The sequence below is a fragment of the Pararge aegeria genome, chromosome 3, assembly GCF_905163445.1.
Source record: "Pararge aegeria chromosome 3, ilParAegt1.1, whole genome shotgun sequence".
In the NCBI taxonomy this organism is placed as follows: domain Eukaryota; kingdom Metazoa; phylum Arthropoda; class Insecta; order Lepidoptera; family Nymphalidae; genus Pararge; species Pararge aegeria.
Window position 1 is genome coordinate 4238752 of NC_053182.1, and position 6031 is coordinate 4244782.

The window sequence follows — 6031 nt, forward strand, 5'->3', positions numbered from 1 at the left end:
GTGAATACGAAGTGGATCGCCGCCAATTTATATATGTAGAAATGAAAATAATACCCTATTTCATAATGAGTATTGAATATCTGAGGGAAGTGGAGCGTTTGTTAAACCTATTCGGCGTCTAGATTCCACAGGTAATCCGATAATCTCGGTATGATTTAGAAGTAAAAGTCATTTTTGTTTGCTATTATTGTATTATACAAAATTATATTGTGTAATTAGGCTTGCCCTGGAAAAAAGTACAAGTAGTTATTTTTTTATGCCAAAAGTCAACGTAGCAAGAAGCGTAAATGACCCTTCCGAATGGTAATTGGAAAACAATCTCCTATATACATAGCAACAGGCCGCAGCCGTGCTAAGAAAATGCCGTATAAAGTGCCACCCTGTTTTTATCAACCTAAGCCTCCAGTGCTTATATTTATACAGTAAAAGAATAGGAACATAGCAATGGTGCTTAGATGCTGAAATAAACATGGCGGTAGTAGCACTCAGAATGACCCACTTCTGGATTAATAATGATAAGAATTTTAAAGCAATAAAGTTCTATACTTATCTGCATGATCTGTATTCAAACATGCTGCAAACACTAAACCAACGAGTTTAGGATTTATCAAATGTCCTGAGTAAGGCATTCATGATGTGGCACGCTATCTCGGTACCTAACGTAACTATTTCGTAACGTAAAAATGAGAAATTTGAAATTCTGAGTAGCACCTATCTGGGATCAATCCCTGGACCTTTTCTTATAAGATCACAGTGTAACCACGCCAACGCCACGAGGTAGACAAAATAGTTTTTTATTTTTTCTTTTATTGATCATAGAAGTTTTAAAGCATGAACATTGAACAATCTTTAAGATCGCAACAGTTTATCTAAGGACAGCGATTTTAGTTCGTAATATAAAATCTCTCATCTCCATAACTACATGTGTAGTTAATTATATGCGTAGCGTATAACTTCAAAACGTATGTAAAACATAACGGCCCGACCGTGAACTTGTTTTTTTCCTTATTTCATTGATGCTATTTAATACACGATGCACCATCCCTGAGAACGCAACAGTTTAAGTAAAGAAAGTAATAAAATCCACTAAACAACACGACTAAAATTACAATCATAATCCAAAGAAAGTAGCGCAAAAAGCAATCTCAACTGGAATCGTAATCATAAAATCTCTCATCTCCATAACACGTACTTAATCATATTCGTAGTGTGAAACTTCGTGCGAAGCGTGATGTAAACAAAACTTATGCAACATAACGACGCAACCGTGAACTTGTGCTCAAAATTACGGGCCGTGGCAATGAACTTTTAAATCTCTACGATGCCTCACTTTTATCATGTAAGAACACACTGGCGATATGTCGCTCGACATTAGTAGATTAACCAGTCCAATTGTAACTGTGCTGCGTGTATCTGTGTAATGTGGCAACCCCATTGGGTAGTTGTGAGTGATGTGGTCTTATAAGTAGGTCCTGAGTTTTATTTCTGGTCGATAATTCCCGAATTTTCTCTACTCTGGTCTGGCTCTGGCCGCGGCTGTGGATCTAGCCACTTTAATGGGTGTGTTTAATATAAAAGCTGATGGATGTGTTTAATATAAAAGCTTAGCCGGCCACCATCTCAGACTGCATGATTACGTAAAAAGGAATCCTTCTACTGCTTTTCCACCAGAGATGCGCATGGACACAGCTAGGATATGTGTTTACTTAGGTGCTGCGCGGAGGGTTAAGCTAGGACCAAACTAGCAAGGTCACCCTGCCTAGACTATGGCGTTCAACGTTACGTCCTACTTGCGTTCAAAAACCGTCACAACGATGGACCAATTTACCTTACTTTAATATCGATTATGGCAAAGCCAAACTGTGGCATTCAACCTGCGTCCTCTTTCAGTTCAAGTTTGTGTCCTTAGTTCCACCAATCAGAATACAAGTAAGTTTGACGAAATGGGCATACGGCATGAAACAAGTCCCGGTTAAGCGGCCCAAGACCGTGGATTTTGTAACTCCCTACAAAAAACTATGTATTATGCCCACCAGCGGACGTCAATTGGTATATATCATAAAGATGAATAAACTCTCCGAAAATAAATGGAGGTCAAAGCCAATAGTCCTTAGTGTGCTCTCCACCTTAACTCTATATTGGGATGCCTCACGATCGTTAAAAAGAACTGGTGACCTTTTTACAGTTAGCGACTCATCGCGCATATATAGTTTACAGTAATGGACTTTAAGTCAATTCAGTACTGTTTATTATTGCTTGTTCTTAATGTTGCCTTTTTCGCGGTACAATTTATGGGCATTGTAGATTTAAATTATAAGAGAGTATATTTTAAAATGTATCACTGTTATTCGGTAGTTAGGTTTGAATACATTTATTCTCAAAAGAAACAGTTTTACTTACTAAATAATAATAAAATTAAAAATAAATATACTACGACAATACACACATCGCCATCTAACCCCCAAAGTAAGCGTAGCTTGTGTTATGGGTTCTACAATAACTGATTGAATACTTTTATGAATAGGATACATAAATACTTATAATATACATATAAACACCCAGTCACTTAAAAATATTCATGTTCATCACTTAAAAACATTTTCCAGAATTGATGCCCACTGCACCAATCGGCCGTCAAAATTTAAATTAACATAAAGAAGTGGTAATATATTAGCAAGTTAGAGTGATACAAAACTAGCAGCTTAACTGCTTTTAGAAGTAAAAAAATAAATAAAAGGTATATAGTTAATATATTGTTTATTCCCTTATGGTAAAACTGACCAAAAAAGTTTACTTTTCTGTCTAGATGAATTGATGAATTCATAATTTAAGTTATAAGAATACATACATTTATAATAATACTTTTTAGGGATGTCAAGGTTTGTCGTATAAAATTAGCTTCTAAAACTTGATTAAGCAATGGTAGGAAGCTCCAAACCATATGTATTGCTGAAATAGTGCAAAGAGATACAATCCATTCAGCTTCCCTCTCTCGCAAGATTGCGTGAAGAATTATTATTTAGGTAAATGAGTTAAATTCTAAAATATTGATGTTAGATAATCTGCTCAATTTTTTTCTAGATTTTACTCGACAGAAATTGTATTTTAAAGCAATACTATACCAGTCACTACAGACAGAAAGACTTGCCGTTTCGAAAGTGCTTATATAAGAAGTAATCTAAAAAAAATGCACTAAAACAGCCTTAGCTTTACTAATGGAATGAATGTTAAAGTATGTTTGTTTGTTTGTCTTTACTTCACTCCCTAAATCAGAAACCAATCAACTTTATTTTTGGTGTAGTTAAAAGGACGGAGCATAAGCTAATTTTGACGTGACAACGTCTTATAAATTGGTTTGCCGGGTGACACTTCAAGAAACTGCGTTACGCTCCGCTCACGTTATGCGCTCACAATGAGAGCGAGTGAGAGGCACGCGTCCCTTCCACTCGGGCATGGTTAGCCCGCCTAAGAGCGAGAGAGACAGACATAAAAAGTGAAAGGCACGCGTCCCTTTGTAGTAAACGCTGTTTCATTGTACGCAAATGTATTGCAAGTTATTGTATGTATATTTGTATATAAATACGTATGTATGTGTAAAGGTAAAAATAAAATGTTGTTAATATGAAATTCAGTGCGAGATTCTTTGTATAAATTAATGTTTTAAATATAATTCTTTGTATAAATAAATGTTTTAAATTGTTACAATTATTTCATCCTTCTTCCTACTATACGAATGAATATTCACATTAAAATTTTTTTACCACTCAAAGTCGTTGTCACGTAAAACTTTCGCCCGTATACCGACTTTACAGGCAACCAATTTTTATTACAGGGAAACAAAATATTCCCAAGGTAATCGCAAGATACCGTCATAAACGTGGACGAGGAACGCGAGCAATAGCTAGTTGTTCTTATGACTTATACCAAACAATATGTTCAGTGTCTGTATAATAAGATTTCACATCAGCTGTTCCACGTGAGATGATTAATGCCGTAATTAAAATCGATACAAATTATCACGCACCGTTACTTAAAACTCAAAGTTCATGTAGTATAATAAATAACATCATCTTCAATTAGGTATCTAAATAAAATTAGATACTGGTCTGTGATGAGATATGTGGCTCTATTTAACCGGCCATGCTTTGTTATGGTTATTTAACCATAACAAAGCATGGCCGGTTAAATAGACAAAAATAACAATAATAATAATTTTTATTTGATAAAAATTTTTTCTTCTTAAATTACTCTGGATCCCCAAACTAGGATATTCCTTGTCTACCCATATGTGCATCGAGATTAGAGAGAATACATATTTCGAAGTTTACATTACCAACATTCAATTTATAATATGTATAATAACAGCCTTACAGTCCAATGCTGGATTAAAGACCAACGGGAGGGTTTGCCGATGATCACAACGCTGGGAAGACGGCTCGGGGATCGCATTGGTTGGTAGTAGTAGGATACCTACTACACCCTGCTGCCCGCTCTCCGTTATATTCCCTTCATCGCCTCGTACGACACCTGCGCGAAGACGAGGGATGGTAACAACTGTTTTCTGATGCCATCACTTTATGTCTCAGTCTTATATTAATTCTCGTTCTAGTAAGAACTAAGCACACTCAAAATTCAAAATTAATATATTTCAAGTAGGCCTAATATAAACACTTTTGATACGTCAAGTATGTCTGTTTGTAGTGACTCTACCACCGGTTCGGAAGGCAGATTCTACCGAGAAGAAGCCGGCAAGAAACTCAGCAGTTGCTCTTTTCCAACATCAACAATTTACATTTTACATTTTAACATTCATTTTTCTATCTTGTGAGAGATAAAAGCGGAGCCGGATGCTTCTAAAGAACCTTGTCATTAAGAAATCAATTGTATAGTTAACTAACTCAGTGGTGAAAAATCATTTAAACGTAGTGTATAAACCTTTAATAAACATACATTTAAATCCTAACATTAAGATGAGAACTTAACTAACACATATAACTCTGGCGTTTATATAATAAATTTTTATTGCTATAACTGTTTAAATTTTTATAATAATATTAGGGATTTATATCTAATCAAGGTGTTGGAATGGCGACCCCACGCAGGTAAACGCAGCGTCGCGTTGTTCGGCCCCAAGCTAGGTGGACAGACGACATCAAACAACTCGCTGGGAGCCGCTGGAAACAAGCGGTCTTGGACCGCGGATTTTAAAAGTCCCTACAAAAGACATATAAATAAATATACTACGACAATACACAAATCGCCATCTAGCCCCAAAGTAAGCGAAGCTTGTGTTATGGTATATATTTTTTATATAACACACATAAATACTTGTAATATATAGATAAACACCCAGACACTGAAAAACTTCCATGTTCATCACACATACATTTTCCAGTGTGGGAATCGTACCCACGGCCTACTCAGAAAGCAGGGTCGCTGCCCACTGGACCAACCGGCTGTCCACTTGACCAGCAGTGGACTTCAATCTGTTGAAGTGATGATGATGATATCTTATCCTATCCTTTACATAATCTAGGCTCCGAAACGACTGGACCGATTTCAATGAAACTTTCAGGGAATCTCCGGATTGACCTGGCGAGTAATCCTGTAAAGTTTGGTGACGATCGAAGCACTCCTATTTTTGAACTGTCAAATACAGCTTTTATTTACTATGATGATATTCTATTGTTGGGTGAAGAGAATAGAAGAGAATGAATACGGAGAGGAATAAATGATTTAATATATTTAGAGACTTAAATTAAAAATTTAATGATGTAAGTTTATTGTTTAAATAAAATAAAGCAAAATCTTGCCCGGAGTAGTGGGCTGGGTAATCTAGTATTATTATAAAAACCAGGGTTATCTGTGCCTTCAAATTTTTACCTTAATGTTAACACCACGTTCGTGTAACATTCGGGTTTATTGTTTCGATTTTAATATGTAGTTTAAAAGGGTGAAAAAGTTTAATTATATTTATAATAGAGTTATTTATTAAATGTGAATAATAAAGCATTTCTTAACCTTTATGAAT